Source organism: Pipistrellus hanaki (genome assembly GCF_964339955.1).
Source record: "Pipistrellus hanaki genome assembly, chromosome: 1".
Lineage (NCBI taxonomy): Eukaryota > Metazoa > Chordata > Mammalia > Chiroptera > Vespertilionidae > Pipistrellus > Pipistrellus hanaki.
In genome coordinates this window covers 96,418,775-96,443,612 of record NC_140503.1, presented here as the reverse complement: position 1 = coordinate 96,443,612, position 24,838 = coordinate 96,418,775, and positions in this window count along the sequence as shown.

The window sequence follows — 24,838 nt, the reverse complement described above, 5'->3', positions numbered from 1 at the left end:
AATCAGGCAGGCAGGCAGAGGGGTTAGGGGCAATCAGGCAGTCAGGCAGGTGAGTGGTTAGGAACTAGCAGTCCCAGATTGTGAGACGCGTGTCCTATCACTGGTTTAGGCCCAATCCCACAGGCAGTTGGACATCCCCCGAGGGATCCCTGATTGAAATGGGTGCAGGCCTGGCTGAGGGAACCCCCTCTGTGCACAAATTTCATGCATCAGGCCTCTATCATATAATAATATGTCCATTCCCAAGCTTTGGTTAAAACAGCAAAAATCAGAAACTACGGTATAGCCAAGGGATAGTTAAACATGGAAAGAATTGACTTTACTGATCTAGTCCTGGATTTTGGAGAAAGCCATTTACTTTTATTGCCATATGCTTTTTGTCTGAGTGGTTCTCTGCTCTTGATAGCTTTAAACTGAAGTCTCCCATAGTCTGGGAATGTCTAATCAGGTAAATGAGGTACAAGTTTGGGAACCTTTTAAAATGAAAAGCATAACCAATATCCTTTAAATTTAGCAACTCAGGGATTAATTAACAATACCCGGTATAGTCAGCAACTGTTTGCATAACTGGTATATAATTGGCCTAATAAAATGTGTTCCCTTTTTTCTATGGGACTCTGGGTATTTTCCAAGCAGGAAAAATACTTTCTAGAAGTATTTTAGAAGTACTGCCATGGCTGTACTCCTTTCATAAGGGGATGCTTCTCCCAAATGAAAATGCATATGGTTCACCATTAATACATTTTTATCCTTGAGGGAAGGCACCTGGATTGAAATCCACCTTCCAAATATTAAATAGGCCTTATCAGTCTCATTTCTCCCTGTAGTAAAGAGAAATCTCATTTTAGTTATGCATTTAATCATTCACTTAAAAAAAAAAAAAAACACTTCACAAGCATTTGTAGAAAGTTAAACGGTTAGAAATAAAGTTTAGCTCTTTACATAATAAGGTTGGGTTTATCTAACAGTCAAAGACTGATGATGCAGAGTACATCTTTATTTTTGTTATAGGCACCCAAGAAACATCAGAAAACGTGTATCAGACACTCCCGGAGTTAAAGGGAGAGGACTGTCCCCTCCTCAGTTCTTGTCAGTCTCTTAGGAAGGAATTCAAATGAGTGACCCTGGATGGTTGCATTGTGGTAAAGCAAATTTATTAAATAAGTATAACAAGAAAATTTATTAAATAAGAAAAGCAGGGCAAGCAAATCTCCCTAATACATCTAGCTATGAAAGCACAGATAAACTTCCCAGGTAGCCTGAGAAGTGAGTGTGGTACATATCCTTCTGACTATAGGTTTTAAAATTCCTCTGCCAAATATCTTGGTACACATTAACTCTTATGGTTTCCCCTTTTTCTTTGTTATGGCTTTCCTAGAATTTATGAGGAGCACCCAGTGATTTTATCTTGACAAGCCCTAAGACTGCTGGCTTCACCATTTAAACACTGGGATGAAAAATGCTCTTTTTTCCTTCCTCCTCCTTTCCCCTCCTTTTGTCCCCCCCCCAACCCCCCCAGTTCCAGGGTGATTTATATAGTCTCAGGTTGGGAAAGAAAAGGTATTTAAACTCCTCTTCTCTCTCTCTTCCCCTTCCCTTCTTTTTTGCATTCTTTAGTTAGTGAGGAGATGTTTTAACCCTTTATTTGCAGATGTCTTTGGTTGAGGAAAATAAAGGACTTGCTATTTATAAGCTGTCTGTAAACTGCTCAAACTGTTTGGCCTTGTTTAATTTCTTGTCTTAGTCTCCCTATTTCTCCTGCTCTGGAATTTTCCTAACTTTTCACTATCTTGTAACAATTTCACTTTTAATTTCCTATTAAAGGACAAACCAATAGTATAGAGAAGAGAAAAAAACTTTTATCTTTTTAACAGAGAAACTGCTTCCCCAAAGCATGATATGCCCCATCTTTAAACAAATTAAACCAAACAACAAAGAGACACAAAACATCAACAGAAATGCTCTTATACAGGCATGCACAATGCACTAAAAGTTTATACTAAAAGTTTACACAGAATTCCCTGCATAAAAAACCACCGAAGCAGAGCAATATCTCCTGTCCCTGATTTGGGGACTGCTCCTCCTCCGAACCTCAGTATTCTCCTCAATAGACTATTCGGGGAAATGAGTACCCCAGGCCTGAATTTTTGTTTCCCATCCTCACAAATTTCTTTGTGTCTGTTTGTGCTCAAGCTCCCATACTGGAGATGTCTCAGACTCACCAAGATCTGCTTTCCCCTCTCCAGCCATTTCCCTTGCAGAAGAATGGAACCCGCAGATAAGAACTCCGCACTGGCTTTTTGTCCCAGACCTTTCCAGGTCACATATACGTGACCTCTGAGGATACCCAACCACTAAGATGGCATTTCCACCTTGGCCTATGTATGAGGTTTCCCTGGTTGTATTCCCTTGTGTCATTTTTACCATCTTATGAAACACACACACACACACACACACACACACACACTCAGGATTATCTATGGCCCTCTCAAAGAGACGAGACCCAGGCCAAAATTGGGTGGGACACGCCTACTCTTCAATGGGGTCCCTCCCAATAGACAGGGCACAGAAATACCAGCCTTGCCCCCAAATTGTGAGAAATGGCTCATCTATCTGAATTTCAAATGATGAACTGGGAAACAGAAAGATTGCAAAATTGAGACTTTTAATAACACTCTTGAGAGCAGGCACCCATTGTACAGAAACACACATGGGGCAGGGAACATAGCCTATTTATTTAGTCCCTCCTTCAATTCCTCATTGGCTGAGTACTATTTGGTCACCTGTTACCTAACACATCTCCTAGGTCTTGCTGCCTCCCACTGGGCCATTTAAACCATTGGGATGAGATCTTTCTAGCCGTCTCCACCTCTCTTTGTTTAGGGGAATCTTCCTGGAAAATGTGCTATCAGCCAGGAGCATGGGTCTCATACCCTCTTCCCACCCCCACTTCCTGTTTGCTCTGGGGAAATTCAGTAACCACCTGGCCACATGCTGTTTCTTTTCTATGAAGATGAATCAGAGGCATGTTTCTTATAAGAAGTCTGGGAAAAGGTAAGTTACAAGTTACCCTGACATTCCAAGGTATGCTATCTAGATGCATAAAGACAATAGACTCAGTTAATATCAAAGTTGGACTTTGTAAGGAAGAATGCTGACCTACGACATGACTACCCACCATAGACTTCTTATTAATTAAAAAATTTCCATTTCTGACCATCCTTTGTGGTTACTTTATTTTTATCTATTTATTTAATTCAAATTCTTTATTGTTTAAAGTATTACTTAAGTCTTATCACTCCCTCCCCTACTCCCCGAAGGCCACCACACAGGTCTTTCCTGAGCTAGTCAGGTTAGTATGTGGCCCCTTTTTGTCCATACCTTATTGCTTATTCCAGAATAAGTATTTACTTTTGAACAAAATTACTTTCTCATTCTTTAATAAAAATGTTCCTCATACCTTCTTTTACCAAATACACATCTTATTCTCTATATGCAATCATTTTCAATCACCGTAACATCCTAATTAGGATCTATCACTGAGAAGGCTAACCCCTATTTTGTAAAACTACTGTTTAAAATTCTCTGCTACTTAGATAGCCCCTTATTATATCAACTCTACAGAGAGCCCTTTACTCTGACAAAATAATTTTGCTTTCTAACCCGCTTGAATAATGAGGAAGATAAACTTAGCTACAAGATAAACCTTGTAGGCCAGAGATTAGATACTCCCATGCTCTCATGCCAGATGTATTTTTTTTTAATTGAATAGAACTGTATTGTTTCCAAGGCCATAAGCTTCCAGCGAGATAACCACTCAGCACACAAAGGGCTGGCTCTTCAATAAAAAGAAAACTTCTGTTTGTTGTGCAGCTCAGAATTTGAATTCATTTTTCTCTGGGCTCACTGGTGTATATTAAAGTGTAACTCCAAACTCTCTAAATGTTGCTTGTTTTTTTGCCTGGTCTTGTGCAACATCACAAGTGTTTGGATCTTAAGCTAAGGCATCTTGTACCCCTCTCATCTTGTAAAATGTCTCATTAAGGTCTCTGCCTTATTACCCTGGTTTCCAATTTGGTCTGCCAACTCTAAAGCTGCAGAGTAGTGGACAACTTGTCCTTAATCAAACATGTCCAATATTCTTAAACTAGTTCTTAGTTACTAAAGATTAATCATAGATCACATGCACTTTTAAACCAATTGCATTAGTCTCTGCTAGTTCCCCAATTTATATGAGTGCTCATTAGTTTTAAGCCAATTGTATAGGGCCCTTTACACTTTAAATTTGAATTTACAAATCAATTTTTTGGAAGTGCCATCTAACAATATCATATCTATAACTGTTAGGAGCAGAACTAGAATATTGGGGACTAGCTGTAATTGTAGGAAACATAATCATCACCTGTTAAACATGATTGTTTTGTTCTAATTATAGAAAGCACATTCTAACCTGGCTGAGAGTTTTAAGCACTGGGACATGGGTGCTAACATTGGAATGCAGTCCATCTTCCTTTTCCAAGAACTGCCTAGATTAACAACCTTGTTGATGAGACAATCTGGTCCCAGAGGTGCCCACTCTTTGCAACCCCAGCCCCTATTGCCTGTGATCTGCTCCGTGGAGATGCCGTGGAGGCACCCACCATCTGCAGATCCCCAGTCCACATGGCCTGTAACCATGCCTGCAATTCTTATTTTCCCATGTAATCTTTATCTCTCTACCCAACATAAGATCAGGTTTTTGTGGATGACCCACTGCTCTCTCATACTGCTGGCACTATTGGAATAAATGCTCATATATGATTCTGCTTAACCCTGTCTCTGCTTTATTGGTTCAAGTAGTGACAGGCAGCCTGGACCCATTGGTTGACTGGTTACATAACAAGTATACATAGACACACCTACAAACAAACAGACAGAACAATATAAAACCCAAAAGAAAAATTATGCAACCAAAAGTAAAGAGAATGGCCATCAAATGCCTAAAAAGGAACAGACTTTCCTGGGGGTAAGACTGAAAAATGGCTCCAGAGGTGAAGCCTGAGAATCACATTGTTGCTGTCCATTTGGAGGCAAAGATGAGGAAGGAATAAAAGGTAAAGGCTAGGCAGGATGGTAGACACGGGTGGAGGGATAAAAAGTAATAAATCTTCTACTTTAAGTTATAAGTACAAGGATAAGTGAAATATTTTTTCCCAATGATCCTCCTTTTGTTCCAGTTTCCCAAGCACTGGTTTCCCTTCTTAATTTATCAAGGCATTTACTGAATTTAGAATTATCTTTTTCAGGAACTTTAAAAAATTAATTGATTTCAGAAAGAGAGAGAGAGAGACAGGAAACAGAGAGGGGAGTTACTCAGCCGAGGCTATAATTATTGTTCTTTCTTAAGGGAAGTAATTGCATAGGGCCATTTTACACTTTTGAATGTACTTACTGTTAGGTTTGATCAAATAATTGAATTGATATCCTTCTCCTGGGAACTGACCTTTAGGTCACTTCACAATGGGCATTTCCTTTCACTTAGACCACATTTTACTTGCTAAGACCATTATCTCTCCTCTTGGGACCTTCCCAGTATCTAGACTTGCCCAGAGAATCCTCCACCAATAAAAAGCCCATCTAGAATCCTTGAAAACCTCTGACTCCCCATCCCTAGAGCTGGCACCATTTTGGGGCTCAGCCCACCTGTTTTTCACATCATCTACCATTAAATTCATAATACCTACCACTTTGTCCTCGTGTGTTCCTCCTTTGGTGATCCTAACATTTGGTGCCAAAACCCAAAGGGGTTCCATGGGGATGGGGAGCCATCACCCCAGTTTTGGTCACTTTAAGTTTGCTACTTGGAGAGCAGTAGGCAGCATCAGCTCAAACTGGGATTACCTCCAAATCCTATACAAATGCCTGGACTACTTAGGCTTCAATTAGTCCTCCCTCCCTTATGGACCCTTCTGAGTGATGTTCCACAAATTCCCTTGCCTCAAGTCTTCTGCCCACTTACTCTCACTCTAAAAAGTCCCTCATCTCGAAAGTTCTAGTGAGAGGCCAGCTTTGTGTCCTTCAGTATTGGGGACACCCAGGTGATTTGTTTAACAGTGGGGACACCTTCTTTAAATAGTTAGCTTCGGATTTGTGGTCTGACACTCTCTCATGAGCCACGCTACACTCCCTCTGTACACTCATGGAGGAGATCATGCCCAAGCACCTCATTTACTTTTGTAACACTGTTTAGCCACAATATAAACTAAATAATAAGTCTCAATTATTATTGAGAAATGGCACTTTCAATTTTAACACATTGCATGGTTTAGATAATTGCTGTCGCTGCAATGGAAAATGGTTAGAGGTTTCCTGTATCTGAACCTTTTCACCCTCCAGTCTCAAACCTCTCTCTGTTAGATCCTTCTCCTTCACACAAACAGCATATCCCTAACACTTCTGATTCTGAATTTACTTTTGACCCAGCAGACCACTGACATCCACCTTCTTAAGTGCCTCCTCCTTCCCCTGCAGTGGATTCCCCAAACCCAGGTCCTCTAACCAGCAACCATCCTCCCCTCCCCCATCACCTGGCCCTTGAGAGTCCACATCCCAAGAGAGCTACAATACAGACTTTTCCCCACCTAACACTCACTGTAGGGTCACCCAAAGACTGCCTTCCTCAACAGCCACTCTATTCCCACACTAGTTCTACTCCTGGGGGAGATAGCAGGAACTGAGGGTATTGTCTGGGTACACATTCCATTTCCATGTCCATCCTTGCACAGATTGAGAGGCGTCTCAGGTCTTTTCCCACTGACCTGACCACCTTTATCAAGGAATTTGAGAACTGACCCAGTCCTGTGACCTGTCCTGGCATGGCATCTATGTTATTCTGTCCTCCCCTCTAACCCCAGAAGAGGAGTGCACCTGACTAGCAAGCAGCTCAGGACCATGCTGATGTCCTCCATAGACAGGAGTGGTGGCAAACCTGACGTGTGCTGATGAGACTATCATGTCAATTTTCCAGTGGGCTGGCTCCATAGCCATACAGTCACCTGTCTCATTGCCAGACTCAAAAAGGCTTACCCATAAGGTGGTCAGCTATGACAAACTTAATAATTCACTCAGCGTTCTGATGAAAACCAAGCTCTCTTCTCTCGCCTCAGGGAGGCCTTACAAAAATTTACCAACTTAGACCCCCACCTCCCCAAAGAACAACTTTGGGGAGGTGGGGGTCTAAGGGAATGTCTTCTGAACACCCTTTATATGTCCGATCAGCCCCTGACATATACCACAAACTTTGAAAAAAAGATACAGGTCCACAAACCCCTCAACAAGATCTTTTGACCCAGACTTTAAGGTCTTTAATAATAGAGATGAGGAGACCCAAATCCAAAAACAAAGGCAAGATCAGGCCAGAAGGAAGCCTTCCAGCTCCTAGCCACTGCTCTCATGAACCCCAAATGAAGTACCTGTCTTCCAACCAAGGGTAAGTCAATAGCTAAGCCTCCTTTAGGCCCATGCTTCAACTGCAACAAGGAAAGACACTAGGCCAAGTCTTAGCCCAAACTGAGACCCCCACCTGGGCTGCCCAAGTTGTGGAAGGGAAGACCACTGGAAATCAGGCTGTAGTCTGGCCCCTCCAGGTCGGACTTCAGCAAGGCCACTCTCTCAGACCTCCTAGGACTGGCCACTGAAGACTGAAGCTGCCCAGGCCCTGAAAAGGCCCCACAGAGCCTTGGGTAATGATTGTGGTAGCAGGGAAGCAGATTGCCTTTTAATTGACACTGGGGCCATTTATTCTGACCTCCCCAAATTTGCTGGGACTTTTGTCCCCTCCTCAATCTCTATTATGGAGGTTGAGGGACTAGCCATTAGTCACCTCATCTCTATACTGCATCTTCCTAAATACTCCCTTTATCCACTATTTTCTTGTTCTATCTTGGTGCTCAACCACCAGAGCTACTAGGCATCCCCTGATAAGGCCCAGTTGTCCCAAAGCACAGTCATCTACCTTAGTTTCACTTTCACTCCACAAAGCTAAGCCATATATTAGACCGTAAATGCCCTACCTCCTCTATGACTGTCTCCTTCTCTAGATAAGAAATACTATCATTGTTCTCAGGCTCACTGGGTACTTTTGCCTCTGTGTTCCCAACTTTAGTCTTTTTGCAAAGCCCCTCTATGACACAGCAAAGGGACTCCTGACTGAGTCTTTAAATCCCAAGGTCAGCATTCTCACCCCTTTAATGCTTTAAAAACTGCTTCTCACCCCCCTTCCCAAAGAACAACTTTCTTTACTGCAAAACTGCAAATGCTTGCTTAACAGTCCTGCTACTATCAGAAGCTGAACTCATTATTACCCAAACCTTAAGCATGTTATCTCTAAGGAAAAATGTGGCAATTTTAAATCCAAGTGGCTGGAAGCCTGGAAACTACAGTCCCAGAACAGGCTGTGGTGCCAGTTCCCTCTTCCCCCACCTTTTCTTCAGCTTTATATGCCTATTCATAGTTTTCCAAAGTCTTGCTAACTTAAGGCTTTGGAGCATTGCTGAATTAAATGATAAACATCTAAATATTTTAAAATAACATAAAATACTGTAACATGCTAGACAAGTTTTAAATTCGCCTGCTCATAGCTTTGATTACAGATGGTCTCTTGTACTTTGTTGAAGGTATATTTTCCTGAAAATAAGAATGTGTTTATAGTGTGTTCATTAATGTAAATACTGGTTGTTTACTATTTGGCTATTTGTGAATGGATAGAAGGTTTGTGAAAGTTGCAGAAAAGTTTGTCCCGTGGCCCTGACTTCCAAAGGGTCCCCTTCTCTCCTAGAAAGCTAAAGCAACTTTGCCCAGGCTCTCTATTGTTACTTATGTCCTTAAATTGGAGCCTAGACATTATTTTTACTGCTCATTCACAGTCATTGACACTATAATTGAAAGCTCTAACAGGTCTTCCTGCTTAGTGTTTAGGAACTTCTCTCCCCTCTTCTTGCCTTCTTAAAAGTCATACACTGCAAAGGACACCAAGTTAGGAACAATCCCATAATACAGGGAAATAACAAAACAGACCAGGAGGCCAAGGCAGCAGTGCAGAGGAAGCCTCCATCTCGGGAACTCTTAGCTATACTTCAAAAAACACCCAGAGGAACTTCAGTTGCTTTACCTCTTGGAGTCACTGAGGAAGATGCACAGTTAAAATTTCAGGGAAAATAATCCTTCCTCAGGGACAGGCCTGCAATATCTTACAGGCCATGCACAATTCCATATATATAGGATGCAGACCACTTTTACAGTTCCTAAACCCCCTCATCACATGTCCTAGCTCCCCTACTGCAAGATATTACCCAAATTTGTTCTATCTCCCCAAGAATAGGTTAGACCACTTTCTTACCACTAATCAGGCAAGGGGCCAAATCCCTGCACAAGACTGGCAAATTGACCTCACTCACAAGCCTCCTATTAAAAGAACCAAAAAATCTCTTAACCCTAGTAGATACCTTCTCAGGCTGGAAGCTTCCCCCGCTATATCTGAAAATTCCCTGCTATACTCAAACTCTCATTCAGCATATCATTCCCAGATTCAACCTCACCTGCTTTTATATCTCAAATAACTCAACAGTTTATATCTCCTCCATTCTGAACATATAGTGGATGTTATGTACATCTACCAGCCCCAACCTTCAGGCAAAGTAGAAAAAGTGAATCCCTTAATTAAGTCTTACCTAACTAAATTAACTCTTGGTATCAAAGAGCCTTAAACTATTCTCCTACCTCTAGCCCTTATGCGCATCAGGGCAACGCCCCGTGTACCCTCCTTTCTTGGTCCCTTTGAACTCATGTATGGAAAACCCTTCTTATTAGAAAACTTCCCTTCCACAGAGACCCCTCTAGGAGACTATGTCCCTATTTTAAATCTCATCCGACAGTTACTGAGAGAACATGCTGACCAGGTCCTCCCTCATCCTTTTACTGGGGACATCCTCCCCTGCTCCTCTACAGCCAGGGACCGGGGTCCTCCTAAAGGAAACCCATTTGTCAAACAATTTACATGGCAAGGCCCTTATCAGGTACTCCTAGCTACCCGACTGCAGCTAAACTATCAGGCATGCCCCCTGGTCCCACCTTCCAGACTAAAACCCGTCCCAGGAACACCACCATCACATGAGCTAGAGTCCCTTCAGTGTCACAGCCACCAGATCAGGCCCACCAGACCCCACCTTCCTACACCCCAGAAGAGGATGAATGAGTGAGCAGCCCTGCCCATGCCCCTGTGCACTGACCCCAATACCCTGACCTCCCTGCCCGTACCCCTGTGCACTGACCCCAATACCCTGACCTCCCTGCCCGTGCCCCTGTGTGCTGACCCCAATACCCTGACCTCCCTGAAAGCCCACCTCCTCTCCCAATGCAAACCCTCCAGGTCCTACTACTGCCCCCTCTCCCTTTGCACCAGAATGTCACCTTTCTATGGGACTCCCTTCTACCAGGGGGCTTCGATTACCCATGGGATGAGGTTTCCTCTTTCTAGATCCCAAACGTACCCTTCCCCCACCTGGAAATGATCCCAACCCTGGAAGTGGGATTAGCTCTCCTTCCCATCCTATTCCAGCCTTCCTCTCCTACTCCTATAAAGAACTTTCTCACCTCCACTCATCTAGAACGAACACTTAACCTTACCCATTTCTCCTAAACCAGACCAATCCAGCCTTAGCCAGGGATTGCTGGCTCTGCCTTTCCCTCTCCTCTTCAGTGTATACCACCATCCCTATACCAATCAAGAGATGGGACCATGCAAAAATCACTCTAGCTTATAAAAAGAAAAAGAGAACTATATGTCTCAAAAGGCAAGGCAAATTAAGCCTCCCCTCTTTTCTGTACTTATATTTAATCTCTTGCTAAGATAATTCCTTTCTCCACCCTGGACATAGGTCCTATCACTCTACACCAAGTATGTCAAATTTGCGGCCCTGTTTGTGGCCCGGCCAATATAACTGTATGTAAGAAATGTTTTAATAAAAATTTCATAACTTAAGTTTTACAACATCCTTTTGCCCATAATTATTAATAATGAGCTACAACATTGGCTAATGACTGATTACTATAATTGTGTTGCATTCATTTCCCTTATGTGCCTTATGCATAGGTGCACCATTTCTCTCCACTAATACTAGCAGTGAATATTTTAACAGCTGATTACTACATCATTAGTCTTATACTGACTTGTTGCACAACAGGGAATATTTTGCTTTCAGAGAACAAGAAAAATAGGTTTATTTGTGTTATGCTTATTAATTTGTTCAATTATTCAGTGTCTGGTAAGTTAATGTTCAAGAAAAAATACAATATTAATTTTTATTAAAATGTTCTATTATTTTATGTTAATGATGACTTATTTATTCCAGCCCTTTGTATTCAGCATGTCTCTATCAAAATAAACCTATGTTTCTATTAAAATTGAAGCTTTTGTTTTTTTGTGGCCCACATAAACTTAAACCTTGTTTATTTGGCCTGTGATAGTCTTTGAGTTTGACATGCTTACTCTATACACTCCACAATTGCCCAAGCCCCTTTATGCTTTACAAGGTCACAGTGCAATATATCAAAAGTGCAATATATCATATCCCATCATAAGCTTGCAACACCACAATTAACCTAGAACTACTGAATGGCAATTGGTCCCATGAAATCCAATGGTTATTTCTTTACCAACCATCCAGGCCCAAGGCTTCTTCTGCTCCTTTCCTTCCCTTTCTCTTTTCCTTTGGCTAAAGGCCCATTTTAGTGTTCCTGCCTACTTTCACTGCAATAGAATTTCAACCACTCATCTGTCACCTCTTCTTGGTAGCACCATGGTAACTACCCTCTTGGTTTGGATTGTGGAACCAGGAAAAAGGAACCTCAAATCCTTTAGTCCACTTCTTCTCCCTACATCTTTCAGCTCATCTGCATGATAAGGAAGTCTTCTTACTCTGTGGGGAAAACACATACAGTTGCCTTCCCACCAACTGGACAGGAACCTGTACTCTCATCTATCTCTCACTCAGTTTAGATTTAGCACCCAATAATCAGTCTTTACCAGTCCCCATAACCCATCATATCTGGCAGACAAGGGCAGTCCTGATAATCCCTCTCCTCATAACCCTCAGCATCACAGCAGGGGTTGGAACTGGCATAGGAGTCTTAATAACTGCTCTACCACACTTTAAAATCCTGTTTCAGGACCTACAAGAAAGCTCCAAATACCAAGGAAAGGGCAAAACTGGGAAAATGAGAACCTCACTCCAGGGTAACCTATCCTCCTCTTTCATATCACTAGTCAGGCAACTTAGGCCCCTGATCTTTTCCTTCCTAAAGATAGCATCTACCTCCCAAGTCAATAGGATTGCTTTCAAGTCTTCACCAACCAGTCTCTCGAGGAAATCATGCTGCTGCAACCCCTCGCTCCAACCAGGAGTAATCTGTACAGTGTTTCAGATGACTAAAATAAAGGCCCACCCCCCTGTGATCTCAACATCCCCACTCAGTAGGAAGCAACTACAGAAGATATGATCTTCATCCTTATTCCATAAAACAAAAATGCTGGATGGTTAGGTGTGATTAAATACTTGAATGGAAACTGACCTCTAAGTCACTTCACAATTGACATTCCCTTTCACTTAGACCACATTCCACTTGCTAAGACCACATTCCATTTTCTTAGATCATTATCTTTCACCTTGGGACCTTCCTAAGATCTGCCCAGAGAATTCTCCACCCAGAAAAAGCCTGTCTAGAGTCCTTTAAAACCCTTGATTCCCCATCTCTGGGGGCTATCACCATTTAGGGGCTCAGCCCATCTGGTTTACACATGACTTAATACATTAATAATCACCTACCACTTTGGTCTCATGCATTCCTCCTTCAGCAACCCTAAACTTACAGTTCTTTAAAGTACCAGTTGTTTCTATTAGGTACAGGTTTTTTTGTTTTGTTTTGTTTTGTTATAATTCAGCATGTAAATAAATAAGCTTTGGGGTTGCAAAGGAACCTCATCATGACCAAAAGAGTTTAAAATTATCTTGTGTAATTTAAGAAAAAAATCCTTACCCCAGGATATGTTTCCATTGATTTTCAGAGAGAGAGAGAGAGAGAGAGAGAGAGAGAGAGAGAGAGAGAGAGAGAGAGAGAGAGAGAGATATCAGTTGCTTCCTGTATACTTCCTGACCAGGGATCAAACCCGAAAACCTATATACGTGCCCTGACTGGGAATTGGAACTGCACCTTTTTTTTTTCTTTTATGTATGGGTCAGTGCTCCAGCCAACTGAGCCACCAGGCAAGGACATCTTATGTGGCTTTTGTCCAGAGGCCCAGCCCATTGCAATTCTCTAGACCATAATTCTGGTGCATGCAATCACTCAAAGTCCCAAGCAGTGTCTGATTAGCATATAAAAATTTAAAGCATGGGTTACCCATTTTCACTTCTCCTTATAGTTAGCATCCCTCCCCCTATTTGACCATTAGTGTGAACTTCCTCACAAACCTTGTGGACAAGGGCTAGTCCCAACCTGGAGCATATTCCCCCACTCCTCCCAGGTGCAAACCTGACAGAGGAAAGCCTTTCCTGGAAGATACCCTCCCAGATGCCAAGCACAACTGACAGATGCCCCTCCTAGGCACCAAACCAGAATCTATAGAAGGACCCTCTCAATCCAAACATTTCAACCAAGAACACAAATGAAGGTCTCCTATCTAAATAGAGTAAAGTCTCCACCATAAGCATGGGAGGTCTTGGATATAAAAGGACTTACTTGAGATCTTCAGTTGAGCTCAGGAAGACAGGTTGAGCACAGGGGTTTTTCAGCTGACAGAGTTGGTTTCAGACCATTGCTTCAGAGCTCCATATTGGGCACCAAGGAATTACAACCAATGGTCATTGGTGCCAATTAAAATGCCTACAGGAATCTCCAATGTGGGGTGCAGTGAAGAAGGAAACTTTATGCAGCACAAACAGCATGGAACAGCTCAATTGTGATGCAGCATGGCTGAAAAGACATGTCTTTAGATAGGCAGCTGCACTCTGCTCTGTCCCAGCAGGGGGTCTTCAGTATTTCAGCTCTAAACAAACCCGGAAATACAGATTGGTAAATGCAGTCTTTGGTGGAAAGTACATTCCCCCATCTAGAGGGGAGCTGGTTTATATGAATAAAAGTTCCTATCCCCTGGTCCCTGATTAAACTGCCCTCTTGCAAATGAGGATTCGAAATCCTCAGAGTTTGATTGGTCCAAAAGGCACTGTCCTGATTGGTCAGAATAGAGGCCCTCTGATTGGTCAGAGCTATACTGCTCTGATTGGATGGGGGAAAGTCTCAGTATTTTGGGTTGAAATAGAAATCCAGGAACTCTTTTATAAGTGTTATAGTCAGTTAACAGACATGAGCAGAGCAAAGATCATGGGTCAGGCACAGAAACTCACTAGGGCAGAAAGCCCCAGATGTCTAGCAAGGGTCAAAACTGGGAAAACAACAGCAGGCAACCTATCCTCCCATAGCATATCACTGGTCATTCAGTTTTGGACCCCTGACCTTTCATATTGCTGGTCATGTGGTTTAGACCCCCTGACCTTTTCCTCCCTAAAGATAACATTTAGGAGTTGTATTTCAGCTCTAGGCTCAGAAAATCAGCAAAACCAGGTAAGTGGCACTGTGGCTGCCTCAGGACCAGTTACATTGACCAATAGTGCCCTTCCCTGGCACCAATCAATGGAGACCATGACCATGAAAGAGCACACACACCTGGAAAGCTGCTGAATGTTCTATTGAGACTCCCTTAGAACTCTCCTAAGATTTTCACCTGAAAGAGAGAGATAAATAATCCCAAGGTAAAGAACCCAGCAAGCACTCTCTCCCAGGGGAGCATAACTGTGCCATTCCCTTCCCTTCTTCTCCCCTCTAAGGGACCCTGTGAGACTTGTAACCAAGCAAACAATGGGCAGTGCCAGATTATCCCAGGCTAACTCCCTGAACCTGTCTCCAAGGCCCTCCTTTTCTCTGACTTACTGAACCAGAAAAGTCAAGCCTTAGCTCTCCTGTTGCTTCTTCTATGTCCTTCCTTATTTCTCTATCCTAAATATATTTTTGCTGCAGCCAATAAGTTCTTACTTACTTTACTACCCTTGGTCTCTTGTTTGAAATCGTTCCTTCAAAGAACAAGAACCAAAATCTTGTCGTCTCGCTGGTAACATAAGGGCTGGCTAAGATGATAGAAGTGCAGTACAGGCAATTTAGTACAAAGGCTTCTCTATGAAGTGCAAGTTGGTGAGAGGCCCCTCTGCAGAAATGGCTGCTAGGCTCTGCTTTTTAAATTTAAAACCAGTTTGCCTCTGGGAGACCTTTTTAGGTGTCTTTTTATTCCCCCTCATGGTTTACACAGCTGTTTTTTTTAAAGGAGCTTCAAAAACAATTTTCAGCACACTATCCCAGTGGAATTGGTTTTAATTTAGTCAGAAAATGACTTGTTCATGGTTAGGCAAAGCTTGATTTCAGCCCAGTTAGTGTTTAATTATCACAATGCACCTGGGATTCTGAGGCAGGAGCCCTTGACGTCAGTAAGTCTTTGCTGGGCCAGAAAATCAGTAAGTTAAGATATGAGGAGGGGACCAGAGATGCAGACAAAGGAAACGATGTGTGCCAAGGCATGGAAGCAGGAAAGTCCTGAGAAAATCTGGGTGAGGGTAGGGGATGTGAGGGTTAGACTTGGAGTTCTAAAAGCAGGGTTAGAATTCAGTTCCAGTTTTACCCATAAAGGACGTGGGTTCCTCATCAGGAAAACAGGGATGATAGAGCCTAAGTATTTAACAGGGTTGCTCTAAAGTTTAAAGATGTTTCTAACATGCCTAGCTCAGTGTTTGAGAACACGAGAAGGCACCTAGCCTAGATCCCACACATAGCAAGCTTTTAATCCATGGTGATGGTGCACCCTTAGACCTGGCATTGTTTCTACTGACAGCTCCCTTGCTCTTAAGACTTCAAATAACAGAACCAAGCCAATGGAGCAATTGGCAGTCTGAGCAGTGCAGGGAGCCTGACAATAGACCATGAGAGTCCACATTCTCAAGGTATAGGTGTTCATCTTCCCAGTTTACTCCAAAGCCTAGACCTCTTGGGATCATATGTAAGAGTCATGTTTTCTTATTTTTAAAATAAATTTTTATTTTGATATAATTTTAAATTTAGAAAAAAGGCTACAAAATACTTCTTGTCCCCTTTACCCAGGTTATTAGATGTTTAAATTTTATCCCAATTGCCTTATTGTTGTTTCTATTTTTACATTTGTATGTTAATTTCATAAATTATTTGAGTAAATTGAAGACTTGATATCTCTTCACCCCTAAATTATGCAGTGTATTTTCCTAACAAGAACATTCTCTAACATAACAACATCACAATTTTTAAAACTAAGAATATAATTGATACAACGCTCTTGTCTAATTTGCATTGCACATTCAAATTAAATCCCATTTATTTGACCCTTTAAATCTATTTTTTCTCCTGATTCCCTTCAACCTGTGTCAGTTCCTCTGACTTTCCTTGATTTGCATGACACTGACACCTTGGAAAATTGTAGGCCAGTCATTTATAGAATGCCTCTCCATTTGGGTTTGTGTCTATTCTTTTTCTCATAATTAGATTTCGATCATGCATTTTTGGTAGAAATACCACATCAGTGATTTTGTATCCTTAGTGCATTATATCAGGAGGCATGTGATGTCAACGTATCCCATTATTGGTGATGTTAATTTTGATCTCTCGATTGAAGTGGTGTCCACCAATTTTCTTCATCATAAAATTACTATTTCCCCCTATATGATTGTTAAACATTTTATAGGAAAACTAGAGGCCCCTTGCAGGAAGATTCCTGCAATAGGGCTTCCTGCTGTGATCTCTGCAGCCCCACCAGCTTCTCTCCCTTTTCCCTGCCCTGTCTGCTTCCCTTCCTTCTTCACTGCCCCACTTGTTTGCTTCTCTGCAGCTTTGCTCCCTTCTGCAGCACTTCGCTTCTTTCTATGCTGTCTTCAGTCTTTGCTCTGGTCTAGATATTCAAATTAATCAACATCTTGGTTGGGTTAATTTGCATACTTGCCCTGATTGGCTGGTGGGCATGGCTTGTGGGTTTAAGGAAAGTATGGTCAATTTGCATGTTTCTCTTTTATTAGAGAGGATTCTTTGAAACTGGGTATCCTGCTCCTTATCTCACCTTCACCCTCTAGATTTGGCATCCACTGATGGTTTTTTTTAAATCTCTATCATTCCATCTATATATTAGTTGGCATCCTATTGAAAGGAAGAATGTTCCCTTCTCCCTATTTATTTATTCATTTAGTATATTAAGGAGAACACAGGAATTGCTATTTCATTCAGTGGGTTATAATATGTTACTATTATATAATTTGGTGCTCAAATTGTCTCAGATTTGGCCAGTGGTCTCTGCTTCTTTTTATATATTCCCTAATATAATTTGAGTACTTTCTGACTTTCTGGAACAAGATGTTTCAAGCTGATCTTGTATGTTACATGCCCTTATCTCTAGAATCAACCTTTCTTCAAGGATCTCTGGTTCCTTCAGTGGTGAATGCAAGGTTTTTGCTCTTAACGCATTGCTTTTTACCTCTTATCTCCCAGAAATGGTTGAAGTAGACTTTGAGGAGAGAGTCAAGGTAAGCCAAGAAGTTTTAGGTCATTGCTAATAATGATCCCCTAAGAGGTGCCATGGTTTGGTGGGGCCTAGAGAGACATGGTTCTTTTATTATTATTATTATTATTATTATTATTATTATTATTATAACCATTTCTATCCATCCAGTTACACTGAGTCCCTACTATGTGCCAGTCTGGGAAGAGGAGGATCAGCTTATGCAGGTATCACATGCCAGGTTGAGGGTTTAGACTTTAAGCTAAGGGCACTAGGAGGCCACTGAAGACCTTGGAGACAGAGGATCTCATTCCCCCTTCCCTTGAAGGCTCAGGCCATGTCTCTTTCTAGGGCTGCCTCCTCATTCCCCAATTTCAAGTCCTCATAGCCTAATCACACAGAAATGAGAAAAAAATAGAAATTGTTCTTTGTCTTACACAAAACTGACATCCTCTTCCAGCAGAAGCATATTACCAAGCTCAGCAGTTGGCACAGGGGATGGGAAGGAAGTGGTGAGATATGACATCCTAGACATTTCAAAACTGCCATACCAGGAAATTAGGAACTAGCATGCTCATAGGCTCTGACTCTCCTGACAGAGACACTCTTGGTAGAAACACAACAATCTGTTACTTGATTTTATTGGAAGCAGGAGTATAAAGTCCCCTTCATTTAGATTTGATGCTGAACAACTCTAATGAGCACTACTTGTTCTGATGCTGGGTTAGGTGAGACCAACCTTGAAGAACAAGTTGACTTCCTTCTGCCCAATCCTGCTTTCTTCCCCTCGGATCTCTACTAAACATCACACTCTAAACTCTGGCTCAGTGTTTGTTCTTACCAGGGTCTGTTCTTGCAGAACCCCGCCTACAACACAAGGGTATTCAGCCAGTGGGATGAATGAGGGCTGAAAACCAGAGATTATTCCTCCAGCCAAGTGGTATGAAAGCAGGCACCATTTTCTAATTATCCTTGTGTCTGCCTTGGAGCTCCCCTGACCATTCTGCTCTGGCTGTGGTCTCTCTCTCTTAGCAAGACCATTTCCTCTGACTCCTGCCCTGCTCCTTTCCAATACTCCTCCAGAAAAGTCTTCCATTGTTCCAAGAGACCCAAGAAAATTCTTGTCTCCTGTCTGCAGCAGAGAAACTATTTGGTAGTTATTTAAATGTACTCAGGACTAAATGAAAAGTTATTTATCTCTTCATGGAAATGTCAGGCAAGAGGATATCCAAGACAGAAAAAACAAGACAAAAGTGAGGTTTTTGTCCAGGTTTATGAGGTGAATTAGTTGTAGAACCAAGTCCGGAGAAGCCTGTAAGAGGCCTTGCTGCCCACTCTTGCCCTTGGGCCCACCTCAGGATACTTGGTACCTGGGTTCACCTTATATCCTGACATTAAATCAGTCTTTGCTTTTGGATCTTACCCCCATTGGATCTTATCCCCATTGGTCACTTTATATCCTGACATTAAATTAGTATTTGCTTTGGATCTTACCCCCACTTTTCCTGTGGACTCATCCCTTCCCTCTTCTTCCCAGCTCCTCTTCTCAGGCTGCCTGTAAATCACCTCCTCCATCTGCTCTTCTCTTAAAGCCCTTTGTTTACTTTCTCTGTCTTCTGGCCTTAGCCTCTACCTCTGCCCTGCTGTCTGTTGAGCTCCTAGGGCACATGTGGTTGGATTAGTAAAGGTCTAACCCTGCAGCAGTAGCTTTCAGTCTTGACTTGGGAGTGATCATACTGTAGCAGTAGCCAGTTACTGTGCTCCTATTGTGAGCCAGAGACTGAGCTGAGTTTTATATTCACCATCTCTAATCATCCTAAAACTGTTCAAGGACAGTATTGTCACTCTTTTCATACTATGCTCAGGTGTGAGAATGGATGTGGCCAGGACTATGTGATTACTAAGTGAAGGAGCTGAACCCTAGTCAGTTTGGCTCAGTGGTTAGAGCGTTGAACTGCAGTTGGATTGCAGCGTCGGACTGCAGATTCCAGTCAAGGGCATATTCCTCAAGTGCAGGCTCCATCCTGGCCCGGGCCCTGATCAGAGCACATGCAGGAGGCAACCAATCTATGTGTTTTTCTAACATAGATATTTCTCTTTGTCTTTCACTCTCTCAAAAAAACAATGGAAAAATATCCTTGGGTAAGGATTAAAAAAATGAAAGAGCTGAGACTGAAACCCTAAGTCTGTATGATCCAAATCCCTCATCTCCACCCCATTTTTTGATTATAAACCCATACCTCTATACAAACTTGGACTAACAGTGCCACACTACTATAGGATACAGCAAGAACATAATTTCAGAAAGTCAGTTGGCAGTAAGTATCATGTGTAATTGAGAAATTTTTTAAATTATTGATTTTAGGGAGAGAGGAAATGAGAAAGTGAGAGAGAAAGCAAAAGAAAGTGAGAGAGAGAGAGAGAGAGAGAGAGAGAGAGAGAGAGAGAGAGAGAGAAAAGAAAGAAAGAGGATACATACATCAATTTGTTGTTTCACTTATTTACACATTCATTTATGGATTCTTGTATGTGCTTTGACCAGATATCAAACTGGCAACCTTGGTGTATTGGGACAACCCTCTAACCAAATAAGCCAACTAGCTAGTGTGAGGTGCTATACTGTATCCAACAATTCCATAAGTAGAAATCTACTCCCAAAGAAACATCAAGAGCTATGAGGAACAATTTATGTACAAAGATGCTCATAATAGTATTATTTATAACTAGAGGTCCAGTGCACAAATTTGTGCATGGGTGGAGTCCCTCAGGGCAGCCTGCAGAGATTGGGCCCAAGCTTGTGCTCCAGCCTCACAGCCCCACAGCCCTACCTGGCACCCCTGTGGCCTGGTGCCACCCATTCACGTGTTCTACCATCCTACCTGTGGGGCTATCAGTTGGGGCTGGGCCCCCGCACCCAGCTCTCTCAGTGCCTGGGAACTGGGTGGTGGTTCTGGCCCCTGCTGACATTAGTTGCCATCTGCAGGGTGATTGGTGGGGCGATTGGGCCCCCGCTTATACCTGCCTTGACCTGGCACCACCCACTCACCTGCTTGACCATTCTGACCAGGGCCAGCAGCATCTACACTGCCACCCACTGCCAGCATTGCACCTCAGAAATCTGCCATGTTTCACACCACCCCCTGGTGGTCAGTGCACATCATAGCGAGGAGTCTTAACTCTTCATTGAACTGATTTGAACAATTTATACATTAGGTTTTTATTATAATGAATAGGAAAAAAAAACATGCCTGAAAGCAATCTAATGTCTAAACCTAATTAAATTATAGCATTACTCTATTGAAAATATGCATCAGCCATTGAAAATATTTAAAGAGCTTAATAATAACATGAAGAAAATATTTATGACCTAATTAGAGGCCCAGTGCATGAAAATTCATGCATGGGGGTGTGTGTCCCTCAGCCCTGCCTGCACCCTCTTCAATCTGGGACCCCTTGAGGCAGGGGTCCTCAAACTTTTTAAAGTGGGGGCCAGATCACGGTCCCTCAGAGAGCTGGAGGGCAGGACTATATGAACTACTAATTCCTACTGTAACACCTCGGCTGCGCTCACTGCCCAAAAAACCTGGCGGGCTGGATCAGACTCCTCTGCGGGCCGCATGTGGCCCGCGGGCCGTAGTTTGAAGACCCCTGCAGGGATGTCCAACTGCCTGATCAGGCCTAAACAGGCAGTCAGACATCCCTCTCACAGTCCAGGACTGTTGGCTCCCAACTGCTCACCTCGAGGGATGCCCGACTGCTCGTTTTAGACCCAAGTCTTATAGGATTGGGCCTAAACGGGCAGTCGGATATCCCTCTCATAATCCAGGACTGCTGGCTCCCAGCTGCTCACCTGCCTGCCTTACTGATTGCCCCTAACCGCTTCTGCCTGCCAGCCTGATCACCCCCTAACCACTCCCCTGCCAGCCTGATTGATGCCTAACTGCTCCCCTGCCAGCCTGATTGCCCCTAACTGCCCTCCCCTGCAGGTCTGGTCACCCCCAACTTTTCTTCCTCTGCTGGCCTGGTCACTCACCCTTAACTGCCCTCCCCTGCAGTCTTGATTGCCCCCAACTGCCCTCCCTTGTAGGCCTGGTCCCTCCCAACTGTCCTCCCCTGCTGGGCATCTTGTGGTGGCCATCTTGTGTCCACATGGAGGCAGCCATCTTTGACAACATGGGGGAGCCATCTTGTGTGTTGGAGTGATGGTCAATTTGCATATTACTCTTTTATTAGATAGGATATCAAATAAAAGTAGCAGGTTATAAAATTATACATGCTCTGCAATTAAAATTAGAAAATGAGGAAGTTTAAGCATTTAGCACTTCATTTCCACAGTGTTCCCCTGCTTTGTGCACATGACTCCAGCAGTGATTTCTACTCTGATAGTGTTCCTTACTTTGTCTCTTTACCCACTAGATTATGAAAATTTCAAGTGGGGAACAACCCGTATTAGTCCTTTCTTATTGTTTCTGAGTAGACTCTCTATTCAGATCTGTGGAATGAATGAACAAATAAAGGAAAGGAAGGATTAGGAAGGTTGGCTCAGGTCCCAAGCCACTCATCTCTTTGGATCAGACTCCTGATAAGCAGGATTTTAGGTTTGTCACCTCTTGCCCCATGCCCAAAGATGACCTGATCCTCTCCTAAAGCCTTTGGCAGTTTTGTCATCTGAGAAACAGGAACTCTTTCTTGTGAGCCATGCAGGATGCTGAGGAGTAAGTGTCTATATCACTCAGGGTGGGGGGAATGGACTACATGCCTGAGCTGCCACTCAGGAATAAATATACATTATTTCCTCTAGTTCTCACAGCTCTAAAATGTTAGAATTGTAACCCTTCAATAACATTTACAGAAAATAAGTCTTGGGTTGTGACTTCTTCCAGCTCTTATAGCTAGTAAGTGGTAGAGCTGGGATTCAACCTTCTCTGTCTCCAAAATCTACAGAACTGTAAAAATGACCTTAGGTAAGTCCCTTCTTGGGTGAAACCTGACTTCCTCTCTAGACAATGAGACTGATGCTTCTTCCTACCATCATTGATAGCCATTGATGATAAAATGCCCCCTAAAACTCTTCTCCCTCAGTCCCCGGAGTCAGCCTGGAGTCTTGGGGACTGTCAGGCTGTAAAATGGCCGAGTGAAGTCATGTCTGCTGACTACTCACAGGCAGCCTTGGGCTAAAGAAAAGCTTTGGTCTCTCCTTAGACATTGGCGGAAAGATAGGAGCATAGGCGCATCTCACCCACATCCCTTGGCTGGCATCTGAGTATCATAGGAGGTTGGGGGGTGGTGGTGGCATGAAGCTCATGCTGCCTTTCCTCAACTTAGCTCTTATGGCCAAGGGGCTTCAAAATACACAATCATCTCCCTCTGTCCCCAACACACACCCTTCCTGCAAGGGAAACAATTGCAATAATAGTCTACACCTGCACAGAATCTCCTATCCCCTTTAGACAAGCCAGAGACTGTGTTTGTCCTATTTAAGTGACTCACATATATTAACTCCTGCCACAAAAAGTGCACTGTGAAGTTGTGAAATGGGAAAACAGACTCTGCTCTTAAAGGATTTATAGTTGAGTGGAGCAGAAGAAGGGTAAGGTCTCATGTAGGAGGTTAATACATGAGGGATGAAGATATCTATATGTATAAAAGCCTATCTCTCTAAGCAACCATCACAACTGAAAAACTACTGAATAGGCTGCATGGGGCAACCAGGCCAGCATGAGGGTTAGTGAGGGGCAACCAAACAACTAGGCAGCAGGCTGCATGGGATAACCAGGCCATCAGGGGTTAGTGATGGTCGACTAAATGACCAAGTAGCAGGCTGTGTGGGGTGACCACGCTAGCAGAGAGGGACAATGAGGGGTGACCAAGCTGGAAGGAGAGGGCAGTTGGGGGTGACAGGCCAGCATGGGGGGCAGTTAGGGGTGACCAGGCCAGCAAGGGGGGCAGTAAGGGGAGACCAGGCTGGCAGGACACAGTTAGGGTTAACCAGGCCAGCAGGAGGGTCTGTAAGGGGCGACCAGGCCAGTGGGTGGAGGCAGTTATGGGCAACTAGGCCAGCAGGGGGGAACAGTTGGGGGTAACCAGGCCAGCAGCGGGGGGGCAGTTAGGGGTGATCAGGCAGGGAGGCGGGTAGGCGGTTAGAAGCCAGTGGTCCAGATTGTGAGAGGGATGTCCAGGATTGGGCCTAAACTGGAAGTTGAACATCCCCCAAGTGGTTCCAGATTGTAGAGTGTGCAGGCTGGGCTGAAGCTGCCCCCCGCCCCCGTGCATGAAATTTGTGCACCAGGCCTCTAGTAATAGTATAAAGGATGAGGTATCAGAACTGCAGGTCAGTGAAGCTGTCTAGGAATGGCCAGCATTGGGTAAGATGCCTGAAATACTTGATGAATGAAAGGTTGACTGGCTGAGTTGTATTATTAACCAGATGGAGGGGGAGGCAGGAATAGCAGAGAAACACTCTGAGCCAAGGTGTGGCATTAGGAATGAGCACACAATTTGACATCTGTGGGATACATATTTGAAAGAAAGGAGAAATAAAGCTGAAAAAGTTTACTAGTAGTAGGGCCACATTTTTGAACTACTTTAAATGCCAGGTCAAGAAGTTTAAAAGATCCCTTGTAGATAAAAATTGCCATTATAAAATACATTTTCTGAATTTGGCAGCAAAACAGGGAATAATTTTCTGAATTTTGGAATTCACATTTTATAAATTTTGGCAGCAAAACAATGGTAGCTGTGGTGGGTAGGTGTGAAATGTAGAGCTGGAGGCACAGAGGTAGGTGAGGATTCTGTTGAGGTGTTATAGAAGATCAGAGAAAAACCAAGCAATGCTTAGAGAAAGGGAGTTATTATGTGCAGGCCCAGAGAAAAGTGTGTCTTTCAAATTCTGGGCCCCCCAACATGGAGGAAACTTTTTCTATTTATACTTTTTCTAGCTCTTTGTCTCCAAAATTTGGAATGAGCCTTCTGGGCCTTCTGAGAAAGAAGGCCTGCGTGCTGGGAAGGGGCCATGAGACCATATCTTAAGGCCTGGCCTGGTGCCAGCACTGACAACTCTGTCGGGCATAGTTTATGGCCTCTCTGGAATGGGAGTAGTCTTATTTTTCTTATTATTTAAGCAAGAAAGCATTTACAGAAGCCAAAACAGCAGGGTTAAAATTTCAAACAGCAGTTTTTATATAT